The 20,066-nt window shown below is 37.6% G+C and overlaps 1 long non-coding RNA gene across 5 annotated transcripts in view; it reads right to left on the bottom strand.

Annotated features, from left to right (window-relative positions):
• The window catches only part of LOC125328036, a 75,810-nt gene that overhangs the window by 54,906 nt on the left and 838 nt on the right, over positions 1-20,066 (bottom strand). For all 5 annotated transcript variants that reach the window (XR_007204506.1, XR_007204507.1, XR_007204505.1 and 2 more), the window contains exons 2-3: positions 10,074-10,216; positions 2,404-2,459 (exon numbers count right to left, since the gene is read on the bottom strand). This is a non-coding gene — a long non-coding RNA (uncharacterized LOC125328036). The remainder of the gene's footprint in view (positions 1-2,403; positions 2,460-10,073; positions 10,217-20,066) is intronic.

Here is a 20,066-nt window from a genome sequence, read left to right as displayed (position 1 = left end):
CAGATGTATGGGATAGTGTCAGTGGAGAGAAAGAGAAGGTATACTTCACACTGGTACAGTTGAAATTGCAGTGAAAAAGACTCTGCAAATCAAAGTCAATCCCTTCAATGTATTTATTTATCCTGTTGTCTGTTACATGCTGAATTATTCTTTCTTAATTTTTTAGTCAAACTCCAGAAAAACAGAGACATTTTGCCTGCACAATTTCTTAGCCATATGACTCTGTGCTGCCCTATTCAGGGCAAGACAATAACTTTATTCACTGAAGAACACCTGCCCTAATGAACCTAATTCAGTTAAGCCATCTGTAAAGTGACACATTCGCCATATGAAAGATCTAATATTCTAAGCACTACATACAGTACATCATTACACCATAACAGGGGCTGTTTCATGTGGTTATTAGTGGAAACAGAGTATAAAGGCACCAGACTGCAAGTTCACATTCTCCAGATCATTGGTGTGCAACTATTACCTGCACATGACACTGCAGTTCTGCATTGAGCTGTCAGAAATTCATCTGATGATTTTATTTCCTGTATTTCTTCACAGATTTCTAACAGAAGTGAACACTCTGCCATTATTGGACTCTCTTTTTGTGCAAATCAGCAAGCAGCATGAACTTCAAAGGAGCAGATAAAATGAACCATGTTATAGGTCAACAGAGGATATTATCCAAGGAGCTTTGGCTATTCTTCCTGTGTTGTCTGCCCTGCTAATTCAGTTCTGCAGAGCTAGCAGTCAAGACTCATTTAAAAATAGAATAGGGGATAAGAAAATCTGTGTTTATTAGCGAGCTCTTCTCATGTCTATTCTATACTTCAATGAAACACTGAGAAAACTCTGCATTGGAATCCAACAATAAACCATGAGACTTCATAGCCAAATATAATGTTTCCAAATGTTTCAGAATAATTCCTAAATTCCTACATTTGTATTTAAAGTGAGATTCTTGCAATTATGAACACGTGACACTGCAAATTATAATCAACGTTTGTTTTTACTGTATTTCTTATTACATAAACACAGTATTTTTTTCAGAAGAAAAATTTAAAAGGGAAAAAAACATACATAGAATACAACAACATTTCAAAAAACACAGTCATCAAGTGTATGCAATTTTCGGTAACATAATACCAAATTAATTTATGTTTAGCCAACAGGAACACTAAAACATATAATAGCCCATATAATACTAAAACTCCATTTTCTTATGCCCTTCAGTTATTAGTTCTAGACACGCAGAATCAAAACATACAGAATTCAAGAGAATTAGGCAAGTGGAAATAAAAAGAGATGACAGTCACCTGGTGGTGCTGACCTATTGAAGAGAATGTGGAAATTAAATACATTTTTTTTACTCTTTCTACATCACAGGCTTATTTTTACACAGCTCAAGCAATAAAGAGCATTATTTTGGTCCCCTATGATGTAGGACCTGTCTTCATATAAACAGATCACAGCCTGTCACAAATACACAGTTCCCTTTCACAGACCCTCTAAAGCCTTTCTCCCAGGGTATCTGGGTATTATTTCTTCCTGACATAACTTTTCATTTATTTATCTGAAGAACACACATAGCAGAGGCAGAAATTCTGTGACTTCTCTGTATTTCACATTGACAATCCTCAACTCTCAGAGAAGAAACAGAGGAAAAAAGGACAAGTCAATTTCACTGGTGATTCAAACATTGCCGACAAAATCACTGGTTGGTGCTTTCTGACATTGGCCAATCTGTGATGTAAACTGTATTTTTGGGGACTGGACACAAACGGTTAATTCATGAAAGACAGTATTATGATCTGACATTATACATTATTTTTTCACTAGCAGTGTGAACTGGAATTAAACTCATGAGTCAGAAGCAAAAGGATCCGTAACTCAACATAACCCCCTGAGTAAGATCTTTCAAGTGTTGTAACATCTGAACTCTTTGCATGATGTTTTTAAAATAACAGCATTCATTGCATAGTGACATCTGACCCTTAGTGGTGCACTACTTATAGTACTAATAGTTCTTAATGACACGTTAAAAATAGTTACTGTCTCATTCAAGAGAATTGTTTCTTGACTAGTTATTGTTCCATGGCTACAAATATGTTGTCACGAATTTGTTGTTTTCATATTGAGTTTACCACTGTATTTTGTATGACTATAGCAAACACTACTCAAGAGCATTGTGGAACAAAGGCAGCAAGACAATGACTTCTCTCTGTGCACATGAGCTGTCCAAATCAAGTATTTCCTTTGGTCCAAGTACAGACCTCAGAGAAAATTTAAAAATACAGTGCAAAAATTTTGCAATATAAATTGACTGCTGAGGAAAATAATACTGCATTTCTATGTTCTTATTTTTGCTTTTTTTTTCAGGACAATTCACATGGAAATTAAGAAAATATTTACCTTGAATTCCTTGTACAGAACTGAAAAACAACTTGGCACAATAGGAACAAATAGACCTGTGAATTAAAAAAATTAATTCATAAAAAAAAAGAACGTTTTATGAATGATATCATGTATATCAACACCAGTAGAAGCCCTTTAGTATCCAGTGTTTACATTTTATGGGGCATTAAATGGTGACATTTAAAAGGCATAATACCACCTTCTAAAACATGTCTGCTAAATCTGGGTATGGAGAAGAAAAATGAAAGCATTGTTAAGCCAGGTATGGGGTCCTGTAACTGGACCTGATACACAAGTGAGCTGGCTGTGTGTCAAATCGTCTTTGAAATCAAAATCAGAGCAGTGGAAACATCAACATGTTCATTTCCATCTGTTCTGCTCCTCATTTGCAGTAATCACTCCATACCAAAAGCTAAAGTTGTGTCTTTAACTGGGTCTTCTGTTTCCTGCTTTCACTTGGCCTTGGATTTATGTGGGGCAGGCATGAACGGGAAGCATCAAAACCTATTTAGTCCCAAAATACCCTATGAAATATTTAGATAAAATTTCCACAAAATGTGTCAGAATGCTTAAAAAAAAAAAAAAAAAACCAAACAGAAACACATACACACAAAAAAAACCCCTCACAGCAACCAAAAAAAAACCACAAAAAAGATTACATAGGATTTTTAACATAGATAAATTTCCAAACTTCCAGAGCAGGAACATTTTTAGAGGATGAGTGAGAAATAATTTAAATTTTTGTACTTTCTATACTTACAGTAAGCAAATACGCTTTCAGTCTAAACCAGCCCTCTTAGTGGGTAAGTTTAAAATACCAATGCATTGAAGTCTCAGAGTTTGTTCTCTTACACCGAATTTTTCCTTTCATTGTTTTTCCTTAAGCCATATGCTGGGTTTTTGGAATTTCCAACCCAAAAAAAAGAAATTAAGAATATTTTATGTGCTTGCGGATAACAATATCTAGAGACACTCTCACCATGAGAGTTAGATTTTAATAGCAGAGTTCAAGAGGAGACTAAAATCCAGCTGGTGGTCAACCATGTTAAACACAATACCTATGAAAAAGTGACCATAGCAGAACACAGTTACATAAGTTCAACAGCCTGGAAAACCACAACAAATCATATATATATACATATATATATTCTGATAGTCACATAAAATATATGTAATGTGGCTGATGCTGGTGGTTGGAGCAGTTATTATCATCACATTGTATGCAGCGTTCAGTTAATTGCTCCTTGCTGTGTTACGTAAATCAAAACTCTGAATTTATGGGTAATGACTACCACACACGATCTTTTCAACACACATAAACCAGTTCCCACTGATGTAGCTGGAGCCTTGTGTTAACACATTCTGCCACTAGAGGATAGTGTTGTCATATGACTATGCACACACATTAAGTACAATAAGTACATGAACTTACTGTAAAGTTCAAGTTGCTTGCTTCCTAAAGCCAGAAAAAAACCCCCATATTTCCATAAAGGATTTTTTTTTTTTACTTGAAAAATGCTGAAGCCTTTTTTTTTTTAAATAAATACTAGAGAGCAAAATCACATGGCATAATTGTTTATTAGCTTATACTTAGTAAATTTAATATGTAACCTTAGTAATCTTTAATATGTTATTTGTTTTCAAATAAATGAGATTAATGCACCTCAGGTTGATTGTGCTACCTGGGAATCTCTTGAAAGGACATGGCCATGGTGCAAGGGTCTGACATAAAGCAGATAACTGAATTTTTTTGTAGTGGTACTAGATATTTGTGAGAATTACACGTATCAGACTTGAAAATTGACTGACAGTGTTCTGAGGACTATGAGCCAGATCAGGCCAAGCTTAGGAATACTCACTTATGCAGTAACAGGGAATCAGAAATTCTCTCCCGTAATACATTGCTTACACCTTCACTTCAGCAAAGCAGAGAGAAATCAGCTGCAGATTTCAATTAAAACAGGCAGACCGCACTTAGGAAAAAACCTGTGCAAGTTTCAGGAATAGGCTGTATCAAATAAAAAGCCATAATGAATTGCTATCATCAGGAATAAGAAGGGAAAGGAGGAGATACTCTCTCAGTCATCCCCCGCAGTTCTACCTGACACACTACATCTCTAAGTTTCTCCATGTTCAAAATAAGAATTCTAATTTCTGGAAGAAAAAAATTAAAATCTAACTTTAGTCTGGTGATGATGTGGAGAGTATTCTTCTGTGGAGAGATCCAGGATACATTTTACATACTTGTTTTCAGCAATGGGAATCTACAGTGGAACACAGTCAACTCATTTAGACCTGTGATTGACCTTATGATGTTATTTCACACACTGAACACCACACTCGTCAGAACCAGAGAGCATTTGTTCTTAATGTTTAATAAGTGCTCACAATTTACATTACTAACATGACAATACCTAAAGTAAGGTGTGTATTTACTGAGTTATTTTGTATTGCTTAAATTTAAAAAGTCCATAGGGTTAGCAATTGTTAGTATTTAGAGAAGAAAAATAACAGTACATGTGGCTTAGAAAATGTGACCTATGAGGAGATGAAGTATCTGAGAGTGCAGAATTTTAATTCTCTTTATACATGAAAAAGGTTGTTACAAAAAGATGATCATTTATTGCTCAATGAATTCACTAGAAGGAGGACTGGAAGAAGCACAGGAAATATTAATTAAATAGTACTTTGAGAAGAATTAAAATATATATTGTGATCATTCTGCCAAGCAGTAGACCCACTAAGAAGGCTGTAAAACCTTTTTTACCAAAGGTTTTTCGGTAAATTTAAAGGTGCTTGTCATAGATTATTTAGGAGAAAAAAACTGACAAGAGCAAAAAGGTTATCATGGATTCTCTCTTAAGGCATATTCCACATTTCCTACATATTTATAATTCTGTTATGATCCTAAACTGTTGTGAGACGAAAATCTCTAGTCATTTGCAATCTTACTAAAATCAATACAAACTGGGAAAACGGTTTTGCGTCTGACACTCATGAGGTCCACTCATGTTATTAGCAATAGTAATATGACATTTTTAGGAAAAAGGATCTGAACTAGGTATATACAAAAGCTATTAATAATTAAGAAAAATCCATCCCCATTCTTGATGGGGCTCTTTCAGTTGTAAACACATATTTAGCATACTTTCTCTATGCTCTTCTGCAAAAATGACCACGTAAATAATTCTCTCCTCTTTTCTTAGCTATCAATTCATCAGTAATAGTGGGCAACCTCCAATCTTGGAAATTCTATTAACAATTTCTGAAAGTTTTTTCACAGTACTGAAACCAGTCACTAGAAAAAGTAAATAGTAGTTACTAAAAACAAAAGAACCCAAATGCTTCAGCTTTGTCACTCCACAACTGAAGCGTTCCTCTTTCAAATAGAGTTATTTAAATTCAGTTAGGATTATAACTTTATTAGGTCATCTTAATTTAAAATGAAGCAAATTTGAGTAATTTTGAACCCAGCAAACTCCAAAAACATTTAACAGGGATTTTTCCTGTGAACTTCTTTATGCATTTTATTTCTACAGTTAAAATCACCTTACTGTGGTTGTTTTCATAAACATATTTTACTCCCATTTTAGTAAACTGTTGTATTAACATATGTTAATAATCAAGCTTTACCCTTTAGTGTTTGCAGATGATATTTAAGCAATAAAATTCTGTGTGTGATCCTCCAATCTTGGAAATTCTACTAACGATTTCTGAAAGCATTCTAAAGAAATCCATCAAATCTATCAGATCTTCTATATTATGAACTGCTTCATTCAGATAAGAGTTTGGGTTTTTTGGGTATGACTGCTGAAACTTGTTTTAAGTTGCAGTTCTCATTTTCTAACAAATTAATTTCATTTTCCTTGAAACATTTGCAACAGCTAGAAACATTTGCAACAGCTATTTAATTGCATATAATGTCAGAACATGTGTCCTGGGTTGCTCAATTAAATCATTGTTATTACTATTACCTAATATTATTATATCTGCGCTAACAAGATATTTGGCTGCAGGTGTAAGTTTCAGGCACATTCAGTTTTGTTTTCAAATGTACATGATTAAGCAACTGGGAGTAGATAACTGCTGGCAAATGATCTTTATAGAAATGGCCAACAGCTTTCATAAAAAAGAAGTCCAAATATGATGTCAACAGAGATACTAAACTCTGATCTATGAAATATTTTAATCAGCATTAAATGGGGTTTTTTGAGCAAGGAGACCTGAAACTGAATTTCAGGTTTGGGATCATGACCACTCACACATTATCCAGGGACATCAGTATAATTTTTCTTAAAATTTAATCAGCAAGTTGCAGAGATATTAAGAAATTATTTTCTCTCATGTTTCCCCATTCAGTCTCTTGGCTTTTGTGATACTGCTATGAACTGATACTAGCAAAAACGAGACACAATTTGTCCCACTTGAAGAATAATAATAAATATGACTGCAAGAAAATCCCCGTCTAAACCAGTTTAAGACCCATCTGTACCTGTTTATCTACATAACCTCTTCAGAGTTTCTTATAGAAGGATGAATACCAAAAACAGAAAAGGCCTTGATGCTGGTCCTTGTCCTGAAGCTCAAAACCAAAATGAGCAGTCAGACCAGCAGGGAGACCAGTCTGCAGCAAATCCTTAGAGATGCTGTAATTCATGCTGTCAGTTACCTACCAGGCAGTGGTTGCCATAGCTATAGCTCCTCCATCCCTGTGTACTGCAGTAATACAATCTTGAAGCCACAAAAGCATGAAACCTACAGAGATCTGTAGCAGAGGTAAACAGCCAAGCCTTGTGGTGGTTTTGGCCAGTCATAATATCTGATATTAAAATTAATTTTAAAAAATAATAGGCTAAAAAGAACTTTTGTTTTGCAAATGTCTTGGATCAAGGATGAAACCTGGATGCCATTTTCTCCCAGGCACATAATTATTTTCTAAGTGTATACAAACCACCCTTTCTAAAGAAAAAAAGACCAATAGTTAGAAAAAAGCAAGACTTTCAGAGACATTAAAAACTTAACAGCTAATACAATCTTGTTTTGGCTGCAGGCTTTAATCTGACGACTTTTCAGATCATATTGTTCAGCAGTTTGAAAACAAAACAATTCCTCCAAATGATAAGACTGTAAATTATGGGTTTGAATGGCTTAAGTTCTAATGTAATAATTGTATTGTGCCAGTGAAACTGTTAATTAAAAATGTTAAAACACTGTTCAAAACAAACAAAATTCTCTAGATATTTCTGGCTATTTTTCTAGCACTGACTTTGGCAGAGCTGCACCAATCTTTGTCAGCATTCAGCTTGTTAAGTCCAAAGCATTACATTACTTGTTTCATAGCATTAAGTAATTTATATTATCAAGTAATAAATTAGTTGTTTTAGTTACAATAAACTATTATACAAGTTATTCTTCTTTGCTCAGACTCCCTCTTTTGGAAAACTATTTTGAAACAGTGATAAAACTTATTAATGTAGTATAGATTCTTATGAAAACTGTAAGCAAATTCATACTCATGGATCAATTCTAATTTCACATCATATGCTTTAATTTCTTTTATCCCCTAAAACAGAAAATACAAAAAAACTTGCTGTGGCTACTAAGGAGATGCTGGAGCTCAGAAGCTAAATAATGCTGATATAGTTCATGCTGGAAGAACTAATAGCAATATAAAAGCCAGAGCACAGTCCACAAATACATTATTAATGATGTTTTATTCTCCAATCAGCAGATGGCCACTGAACAGCTCAAGTGACTGGTAACAGGATACACAGCTTTTCATCTCCAAGTATCTGTGTCAGGTCTGCCTCGTGTGGGTTGTAACTGAAAGGTACTATTTGACAGGCATTCAATAACAAATATGTAATAGCCAGTCTCAGTCTAGAGACTCTGCTTTTCCTGTGCAATCTGGTTAACAAAGCTGGTGTGTTATTTTCAAACTCAGGGTTGAGTAGGCTAGGAGACTTGATTATCCTTTGAGGTCTAAAGGGTCAGCCCATCAAAACAATTTTGAAACCCAGGTGCAAGTGGGACAATGGACTCAGTGGTCAGTTTCCATTAGTGCCCATCAGGTGGTTTTTCCCAATTACTAGATAAACTTTTAAACACACAAACAAACAAATAAAAAGACAACAAGAACAAAAAAATAACCTGAGATGAAAGGGAAAAAAAATAGTGTAATGAAACAGACTATTTATTGCTTTCACAAAGTTTTGCATGAAGGACATGATGTGTTCTTTTTTTGCACACTCAAGGCACAAAAACGTTCAGTATGGATTCAAGCATACAGTATGGATGCAAAACATCTGTACCGTCAAAAGAAGATTTAGTAAATTGATAAAATCAATTGTAACACAATTACAATGTAACTCCCTTCTCCAGGTGTTGCAGTGGGGATCCTGCAACACGCATATATCAACCAGGAGTCCCGTGGAAAAGAAATATATATGGACAGACAGATTCTTGCTAGATGTTTCAGAGATGTTTATTTCTCCAGCCGCATGGCCGGGGCTCTGCCGAGGAACTGTTCCAGTCACGGGACCAAGGGTCCTTCTGCCCGCGCAGGGAACACAAACCAACCAATGGGAACGAGGCTGAGCAGGGACAGGGTAGCCCCGTGTCTGTGCCCTCAGGGCCCCTCTCCCAGGGCTACACGGCAGGGGAGGGACCCCAACACCTCACCCGTTTTATTTTAATAAAAGGAGAATGAAAACAACTGGATAAACATAACAAGAACCGTTTCAAGACAAAACAAGCCACCTTCCTGAGTCTTTAAATGTCCAAACAGATTCTGTGGAACATCTTAGGGCTGACAGAAGGGAGACAGAACTCTGAGCATGCTTTGTGGGGAAACTGAGGCAGGAGAGGGTTTAACTTCTTCCCTCCCCCTTTTCATCCCCTACTCGGCATTGGAAAGGGATTTTTGGGGAAACAATTGGCAAAAGCATGGTTTTGTGAGGGAAACCATGGATGAAAAAACGGATTAGGAATACACTGGGGGTAATAGGACATAGGGTAAAAGGGAAAGGTGGGATTAGGAAAGGGAAACTGTAGGGGGGGCTTACAATGGAGATACTGTCTAACATGACTACGATTTTTTGCATATATACTGCCTTTTACAGAAACACCATCAGGCCCAGTGCCCTGCGATGCTTGTAACCCTTTTCTCCCTAGTACAATATTAAATTCCACCACTTCTCCATCTCCCAAGCTTGGGATCCATTTTTCAGGGTTATTCTTTTTAATAGCAGTTCTATGCACGAATATGTCTTGCTGGTTGTCACACCTTGTTATAAAACCATAATTTTGCTTAACATTATACCATTTTACTATCCCTAAGGTCTTAGTTACTATGATCTTTTCGTTTTTCCAAGTGGCTGCTGTTTTCTGTCTCGCTGCGTCTTTGCTCTCTCCTTCGGTCGCTCCCGTGTTGGAATTGTCGGAGCTGCTCGTGCCTGCGCGCTCTTCCCGGGGTCGCGTTCGGGGCCGCGCGGGCCGGGCCGGGCCGCGCCGCTCAGTTCTCCGTGCGTCGCCTCCTCTGGTCGCAGCTTCGCTGCCGCTGTCGGGCGCTGCACCCACGTCTCGGCCGGGCCCCCGAGCGACGACCCCCCCGCGCCCCGCTCCAGCGTCCAGGAAGCCTGGTATCTACTGTTTTCAACAAAACTCACCATGTTCAGTGGTCTCCATGAACTTTGAATTTATTAGAGGTTATTTTCATGTTTACTGAACAGAACCACACCTTTTCAGGGAATCCAACTGAAATTCGGAGGATTTCAAAACAGACTCAAAGGCTGCCTTCATCGCCTGGAATCTGATGGGAAAATTAGTCATAATGTAGAAGCACTCTTCTTGTGAAAAGAAAATTACCATCGGGGTATATTTGAAGTAAGCCTAGCAATAGACATCCCAAACATAATTGATCAGTCAATTTCAAACATAAGGTCAGAATCATATGAAAGGTTTTTTAATGAGAATATTTTTGAAAATGTATGAGGAATGAAAGGGAATTACACATGTAAAAATGTTGCAGACATGTAGCAGTAGGTCATAGAGTTGTTGAGCCAGAATTGTTAAAAATGCGACCTTGTTACCTCCTTGACATCCATGGACATTATCTTCAAGGTTTATCTGCTTTCAGCTCAGTACAGAACACGGAGGCAGATGCTAAAGACTGCTCTCTTACAGGATTAAATCCCTTAGGTTAAAGATTGCTGAACACATAATTTAAATCTGTAGCTCTGTATACATATAAAAACCTATTACAACCTTACCTCAATAGAAAAACTGAAACTCGGTTTTCATTTAAAGCTATTTGTTATCACTGTTATTAGAATCACGGTCCAGATTGCCTCCTTTCTTATTTAGGCACTGGAGAGACAAATTTCCATAAAAATAGACAAGAGAGATAAAAGATGTGAAAAAGAAACAGAGAGATTAACTTGCCAAAATCCCACTACAAATTAATGGTCAAATTAAGAATAGAATCCAGATCATTCAAATCCCAGTCCTTTGCTGAGCTCACAGTGTATTCCCTCAGGCTTTTTCTAAGACATTTTTATTAGCCATCAGTGTTTACTGGTAATTAATGTTAGCCCATAAAAAGACCTTCTAAACACAAAGGATCTGAATTTACCATCTATCAAAATTCCACTTCCTCTGTAACATTTACAGAATAATCAAGAAGTTGGCTAGGAGGCTCCTGAATGTACATGCTGCACCATATGTATTCAAGGCTCACTCAAGCCTACACAAGCCTCTCAGGCCAGCTGATGCCAGACCATCTTCTGCAGCCAACAGCATGCACAGGAGTGCAAGGGGCAGCATTAGGTGATGAACTTCATTTTTTCAGGCCTAGCAATGCTGACCTAGACACAGCTAAGCAGCCTGGAAAAGCACCATCAGAGCTTGAACATTCCTGTGAGTGACTAGCGAGCCTTTGCATCCCTTAACTAATGTATACTTAATACATTTTACTTTTTAGTTGCTCAGCTTTTGGTCACTTTCCTCTCATTCTGGCTTCAAGGCCACAACTTATGCATATAGCTAACTTAGCATGAGTTAAATAACACTATATATGAAGCATACTGTTTGGGAAGTACATAGCAAAACCAGATCTTTCTGTGAAAAGGACATTTCCCTACTAATATTTCATATACAGTGCTATAATACTTCAGCCTTGAATTAAAACTTCTGGTTGGTTCCATAATACAAGTAAAATAAAATAAAAATCTTAAAAGATTAGGTATTAGTTAATCTAGTTTCTGACATTCTAGATAAATATTAAAATGCCTTGACATATTTAGCAGAACTAAAATACAAATCCAAGTTGGTAGAGCCAGAAAATAATCTAATTAACTTGGGGTGATGAGTAGGATTTTTATATAAATGTATGTAAAGAAATCTTTATTTATATATCTTACATATCTTATCTCATTTCTGTACACACTTTATTTACCTTATTACCATTATCCTCTTTACATATATGAAAGGAGCTTTAAATGTAAAGGGCCATGGGAATTATGAACAGGCACTTACGAATCTGCTTCTTTTCTCTGCTAACAACAGGGATTTTTTCATTTCAATTTATATTAAAAAGCAGAGAGCTTTAGTTCAAATGCCTGCTAATTCTTTCTTTGAAACAAAAGTAAAGGAGTACATAAAGAAATTAGAAATGGGCATTTAGTCTATAAATGAGAGAACACACAACAAGCAAAGGGCTGCCCATAAAATTACTTTGGTAGCCCCAGTGAAAGGAAGAGAAGAACAGCTTTCACAATTGGTTCTTGAATCATCTTGTTACATGGATATGGAATATTTCTCTGAACAGCCAAGAAATGTATGAACCAAGAGTCTTCAGATAAAGTTGAAATGAAATATGTGAGAATAGCAATAAAAAAATAAAAGCAGAGAACATACAGCATGCTGGATACCAGACTTGGTTTGGGAAATCAAACTCTTCCAGGAGAAGAGTTCTGATTAATCAGCTGTGCTCACATCAATACATGCCATTTTCACAGACAGCAAAAAACTGTGAACAGCAAAAAAGGAGCATAAAGTTAAAACAAAAATGAACCTCTGTGAAGGGAATGCATCAAGTATAAAGATTATGTGGCATGGTTCTGTGAAATGCATGCAGGCAAAAAATCTGCGTCAAAGACCCAATACTTCTAATCAACTTCCTGGTGTTCAAAAGAAATTCTAGCATACCTAAGAAATGATGATAAAATGTAAATACAACTCATATCTACACAAAATTTTTGAACTAAATAATGAACACAAGATGCAAGCAAATTTAATGTTGGGACAAAGTCTGCACAGGCATGCCAGATAGTCAGTACACAGCATGATATAAATACAGATGGAAGAGAAATCTGCAGTTAAGTTTGTCTAACACTTCCTATTGTAAGATCCTGGTTTGAAATGCTTATAAGCTTGGCCAATGTTTAATTGTTCTGTCTAAATTCTTTCAGAGTATGATTTTTTTAAACCTTTAGTAAAAATGGAGCTGACACCTACTAAAACGTGACTAAGCAAAAACATTCCAGTTTGACAAAGTCAATTAATTCTTAATAACTCTTAGAATTATGAATTTAGAATTATTGATTCCTCAGTACAAGACAGACATGGATCTCCTAGAGCGGGTCCAGCTCAAGGGCAACAAAGGTGATTAAGGGACTGGAGTGTCTCTCTTATGAGGAAAGGGCTGAGGTAGCTGGGCCTGGGAAAAGACAGCTGAGAGGGGGCCTCATCAATGTCTACATGTATCGGAATGGAGGTAGCAAGAGGATGCAGCCAGGCTCTTCTCGGTGGTGCTGAGCAATAGGACAAGAGGCAACTGGCAGAAACTGATGCCCAGGAAGTTCCACCTGAACATGAGGAAGAATTCTTTACTGTGCAGTGACCGTGCATTGGAACAGATTGTCCAGAGAAGCTGTGGAGTCTCTCTCACTGGAGACACCAGAGAACCATCTGGATGCAGCTCTCTGCAATGTGCTCTAGGATGACCCTGCTTGAGCAGGGAGGTTGGACAAGATGACCCATTGTGGTCGCTTCCAACCCAACCCATTCTATGATTCTGTGACTCAGGATTTTTACCAGCCAGTAGTATCTCCAGCTGAATTAGAGGCCAAAGCTTCCATCATAACACATAGGAGATTTTGAGTGCACCTGCACTATTAATTTGAATTACTGCCTGTTTTGTGCCAAGGTCCTCTTCATTACCATTCACTCTGTGCACGTTTGATTATTCCTGGAATACTCTCTGAATCAAAATAACAAGGCTTCCTCTGAGAAAAATTCTAGAAGCCATTCAGTGACTAGATAGCTCTAGGAAATCATTTGAGTACAAAATCTCTCTAGACTTGGTCCAATCCTCCAACATCATCTTTGCAAGCCTTTTGCCTGGCATGACCCCATAACATGTCTCTCTGATAACATGGTAGAGTAGCAGATAAGTAGTGTGCCGCAAGCATTTCTCCTTTTATCTTGGGCAAACAAAAAAGCGTTTTGTTATTAAAGAACCTTTCAAAATTGTTCAGATGTCTCATATGCAAAGATAGACTTTAAAAGGCCAAGAGGGAATCGGTCTGGCAGAGGCCTCTAGACTATCACAGCTTTCGAAGATAGGGAACCCTGACTGCAGGAATCACCCCGACTACCAAAACAGATCTGTTAAGGCTGCATGATGCTGAGGGGTTCCGGTGTAGACCCAGGCAACGATATTTAAACCCAAATTTTATCCTTCTTAAAGTACACAGTAAGAACTGGCCGGATCCCAGGATGTGAGCACAGCAGAGAAGCGGTATCTGTGCGGCGCACGCAGAGAGGCTGTGGAAGGCCTGCAGAACTCTGTAAGATCCCCGCAGAGCCTGCTCGGTGCAGCGGCAGGCAGCCTGCCCTAGGGGGAGCAAGCCAAAAGCTCCGCTGGTGGAAGCCATTCCTCGCATTCTGACAAGGAGGCACGTACTGCTCCTGAAAATCAGAAATCCAGCGTATGCACCATCTCAGAAGACGGACACGTCTGACCATACGCAGACACGGACCCTCATGAGTCCACAAACTCATGGTACTTGCAGGGTTAAGTCCTGAGTATGCCTTCTGAGTATGTCTTTCAACTCTTCCCACACTGAGATAAAAATACACAGCTATATTAGCTATGACAAATCCTAAAAAAGGCAGGAAAAAAGTATGAAGTGTTGAAGGAGAAAACCTTGTATGGCATCAATAGGAGGTACAATTAATTGGATCTCTTCATTCATTCTATAAATACCAACTTAAATATGATAAAAAATGAAAATGTAGGAGTTTTAGCTGCAGTCACCTTTATGTTGCTAGTCTCACTCATCTGATACAAAATTAATCTTTCCTTTGATATCGTGTGGGAAGAAGGAATGCTAGTACATGTATGGGAGCATTGTACTTACTGCAGCAAAAACCTGGAATGAACAAGACTGCTAAAAATTGCACCAAAACACACCATAAAATTCTCAATTTGGACATGAAAAAGAGATGAACTATCAAAAATAAATATGTCTGTCCTACCTCCTAAATGCTAGACATGGACAATAAATTTTAAACAGATTATTATATCATATTTTCAAGTAACTCAACTCAATATAAAGACAAAAAATAAACCCACAAAAATAGTGGAAATATGAAAGCAGACATCCTAATTTATATATGTCACAGACATATATAAAAACTTCTTTGAGGGTTTTTTCCTGAAAAGATTCAACTACATGACACACAGCAAAGTCTTGCTTTTAACATCTTTTTATTTGCTTCACTGAGGCAGAAGAACATCAAGCGATTTGTACAAAGTGTTTTAATGTTACTATTTTTGTAATTCCCATCTCTCTGGAATTTGGATATCAGCACACAAATGCAGGCACTTCTCATAGGAATTGGCATTCTGGATAAGACAAATGGTTCATCCGGCTTAATAGCCTGTCTGTTACTTTGATCATCATCCGAATTCCCCCATATAGGTCATTTTAATACTTAATAACCACTGTGGTAACTGTGGCCACAAGCAGATAAAAATGCTTTAACTATCATTAGGTATTACTAGATTTTTTGTGATATATTATTTGTCCAGAATATTTCTGAATCTCTGTATAGTTGCCTGTCATGGTTTAATCCCAGTAGGCAGCTCAGCATCACACAGCTGCTTGCTCACTTACCCCCAGTGGTGAATCAAAAGGGTAAAAGTGGGAAACTTTATAGGCTGAGAAAAAGACAGTTTAATAATAATTAAATACACAAAGAAGAAGAGAAGATTAAAAAAATCCCAAAACAATTCCTCACCACCAGCCAACTGATGCCCAGCCAGTCCCCAAGTAGTGCCAATCCCAGCCAACCTCTGCACACCTCCATCCAGTTTTACTGCTGAGCAAGACATCATACAGTATGGAATATCCCATGGGTCAGCTGGGGTCACTGTCCCAGTTGTGTCCCCTCCTAGCCTCTTGTGTACTCCCAGCCTCCTCACTGGTGGACTGGTGTGAGGAGGAGAAAAGTCCTTGAGGTTGTGTAATCACTGCTCAGCATTAATAGAAACATCCTTATATTATTAGTACTGTTTCCATCACAAATCCAAAGCACATCTCGGCCCATAGAAGCTACTATGAAGAAATGTAGCTTTATCCCAGTTAAAACCAGTACAATGCCTTAATAACATTCTGCACGAGTCTTCCATTCTCATTATTTATGTTTTTCATGTTCATTTTAAAATTAAGTTGGCCCAAACAGAAATCCAGAATCCACACGTTAATTAATATGGACAATGGCTACTGACAACATCTAACGCCAGGCGTGTTACCAGCCATATATGACAACATTTCCAAGTGATCCAGCAGCTCTGTTTAAATTCTGGCCTGGGCACCTAAACCTGGCCCACTTTGTCAGAGCTGTATTTGTATCCAGCCATGTCTCCTTCAAACATGATTTATTAATTTAACTTCTTAGGTGGACCTCAGGCTTACATTGCAGGTTCACTATTCTCTCTGGCCCTGGTCTCCTGGATGAACCTTAACCCTATAAGTAGTCTTCTGTCCAGCCTTGCCTCCTTGGCTCTAATCTGTGTCATAGGAAGTCTTGTCCCCACTCTGGTCTTTGGCCCTTTCTCCTGTCACTTCTCAGGGGATTTTTTGGGTGGATCCCTGAATTCTTGCTTTGGCTTGTCTCAGACTGGTACTATCACCATCCTGACCCCACTGGGTCAATGCCCTGGTAAGAGAGGCCTGCCTTTGCTGCAGCCATGCTCTGCTCCCAGCTCTTTCTCTCTCATGGAGCATCTCCTGCTGCTCCCTGATACAAGACAAGCAAGCTGACTTCTGGTTTTGCCAATAAGCCTCTGGGAGCTTACTGAAAAGAGTGTTAACAGGAGTTTCACTACTTACCTGAAGGAAAGAGAGTCCTGAATTTTTTTTAAAAGGGAAAAATCTCCTAGCAAGCATTTCCTATAATGCCATAATTGCTTAAATAACTGAAAATATTATTCACTACATTCAAAGGAAGCCTTATCAATTTTTTTTTAAACTCAGAGGCAAGGAAGAGAGTGAAAAGGATTTAGAGCAGACAAAACTTAAAGAAATCTGTATTTCAATGTAATAGTTCCACAGTCACTGAAAGTTCTTAAAGCTAAGATTCAGATAGCATAATTAATCACACATGAACATTTTTTCATTTTTTACTAGTCCAAATTTTACAAAAATACAGAGTAATATTAAAGATAAAAGGCATCCAATACTGACACTATTACACATACATATGATTAATTATGATTCTGAATGTGCATCTCTGGTTCAGTGTTAAGTGATGCCAATAATTGCCATTTGTAACTATGTGGTCACACATCGGGCTAAAATATCATGTTGTTTACATGCATGAAGTTCCAAGTTTGACCTGTTACTAATTACCTCAAAAGAGTCTGACTTTTTTACAGCTGTGAATAAATTGTTTTGCAACTTTTACAACGCTGCAGATTGTGACAGCAGGGTATCCAACACTAATGGATTTTAAAATAATTGAGGAGAATTAAAGCCTTACAATTTAGATTGAGAACAGCACAAGAATTATTTAATGTGATTCAGGGTAAGCAGAATGAATCCACACTTGTAGACAAAGTTCCCGAAAGATGTTCAAGCTCTTTTGTGAAGTTGAGTATACTGGTTTTGCAGCTTTTGATGTTAGATTGCAAAGAAGCAGAATCTATTGCAGGTGCTGATTACATAGTTTGTTCCCTCAGTTCCTTCATACATAATCTGGCAGTTTCATTGTTCTTGCCAGGAAAGTTACCTGAAGTAGTATTTTGGCCTGTACAAGCATGAGAAACAATCTGTTTCTATTTCAACCCATTTATTCTAGCCTCTTTACTGCCACTGGTGCTTCAGGTTTCATTTCTCTCTTTACAGCTGACACAATGCGCCAGACAACAAAAATCGGCATCAGTCAATGAAGAGATGTTTTGAGAAACAGCCTGACAATGTTTGACAATTATGTACAATGGTGACAGTTCACTGGCTGCTAAAACCTTGTCCACAAGTTGCATAGTTTCAGCTGAGCCAAATTAACAGCTTCCTGGCAAAAGGTCTCATTGTCTCCTGTTGCCACTGCTCAGTTAGTTTTCTGCCATTTTAACAAGCTGAACTGGCATACCACCCAATTAAACCAGAGAGAGTGCATGGGAAGCAATAAAGTCATATAACTGGGGATGGAAGATGTTATCTCTATCACAGTGACAGTTATCTGTTCAGTAAACTCAGGCCAGAGCATGACTGCTCAACCACTGTAAAGGGATTAAAAAACAAGCAACAAAAACAAATTAAAAGCAATCAAACAGAAGAGAATATCCAATACAGCTGGAAAGAACTAACTGTGTAAATACTCCCCTTTCACACAGGACACTTGGCCCAGTTTCAAGCTATTAAATATTATCCAGGTGTTTTACACAATACTTGACATTATTTGGTGATTTAACTCTTGCAAATTTAGAGAACTTGATCAGTACAGTAAAAAATGCAAATTGCAGACTACACTACATACATTAGTTTTTGACATTTTAATTATAGAGATAACCTAATCAGTGTGAATGTTCTAGTTTTTGAAAACACCTAGTTTGCATAAAATGTTCAGAAGTTAATGCAAATATTAATATAGTCATACTCATGCTCAAATTACATCACCTTATTTACATAGTTATTCCTACTCTGTAGCAGAATAATTAGGCCCAAAGTGACATACTGTTGTAGTAAAAGTAAGATTCCATCACGTAAGTCACTTATCTTAGTCTCATGTTTTATGAGGACACTAGAGCATACAGATGGAACTATTTTTCTTGTAAACCTCCTCCACCCACTGATTATTTCATATAATAGAGCAGGCCCTGAAAAACACAATTGCTTTCTGTTACTGGTGAATTAGACTCTGCAGAAAAGTGAGGTGAGGGGGAGTCAAGTTTTCACAAGGGTTTCTACATCTGTGGTCACAAAGAAAACCTCATAAATGTTAACTGAGCCAGTGCCATCTTTTAAACCTGTATCCAGTTCAACATATTGATTCAAGGTTTCCCAACTAACTGCAAAATAAGGACAGAATTTTTGCTGCTCCTATTCAGAAGTACTTGGGTAAGAACGAAACTGACAGAATTTTTCCATTATTTGGAAAAACTATGAGCACTAGCAGCACAAAAGAGGCCAAGAGCCAATGAGAAACTCATTAAGCGGCTTAAACTGATCTAAATCTAGGCTGCTGAGGTCACATCCCGCCCCCGCCACATATTTCCACCCCCTTCCTTCAGCCAATGCTAGTGTTTACAGAAGCAGGTGGTGGTGTGCCAGTTCAAGGCAAAAAAACCCCAAAACAACAAACTCCAAACCAAAATCAAACCAATAAATCACTTTGGGAGGACAGTTTTCAACCTGATAAATTCTACAAACAGGTTTAAGCTTCACAGTACCAGCATCAGTGCAGGGGAGGGAGACAGGAGCACAATAGCTGGGAATTAAGAGTGCTTTAAGCTTCTACAAAACTGAAACTTAACAAAGAATTGGAAGCTCTTGAGTTTATCCTTAGCTATACAAACCCTTTCACATACTGATCGAACTCCGGACTACACATGGAGGTAGATTTCTTTCCTTTGCTGTCTCTTAGTATGTCCAAAATCCATGTTATTCATTTATTAGTAGCAACTCATTCATGATCAGCTCTCAGCAGAAGCACAATAGTGGTAACTGCACCTCAAGCTCTCAAACCAGAGAAGATGAGAGAAAGGATAAGAGACAGACATAATTTCTTTCCTAGCACTTAAGAAATAGGAAGGGAAGGGGGCTGAAGTAAGAGGAATAGCTCTCCACAGTCAGTAAATTTCTTTGCAGTGCCTGGAAAAGGGAAAGTTTCTTTGTCCTTTTCACCACAGCAAAAGTAGTGTTCACATATAATGGATACAAGCATCTAACATTAGATAGTATCCCATCAGACACAAATGTTTATTAGAATCCCATTTCATAAAAACGAGAGCATACCTGCTTGCTCATGCTAGATTTGATACTCACAGGCTAGGTAAGGAATGAGGTAAATTTCACTTTTATGCTGTATTTATTAAGTTGCAATTTTTCTATCCTTTAGCAGTACAACACAATTAGAATTTAACAAGTATGTCC

The sequence above is a fragment of the Corvus hawaiiensis genome, chromosome 6 (genome assembly GCF_020740725.1).
Source record: "Corvus hawaiiensis isolate bCorHaw1 chromosome 6, bCorHaw1.pri.cur, whole genome shotgun sequence".
NCBI lineage: Eukaryota > Metazoa > Chordata > Aves > Passeriformes > Corvidae > Corvus > Corvus hawaiiensis.
The sequence above is the reverse complement of the archived record's forward strand: the minus strand, read 5'-3'. Positions and strand labels throughout refer to the sequence as shown.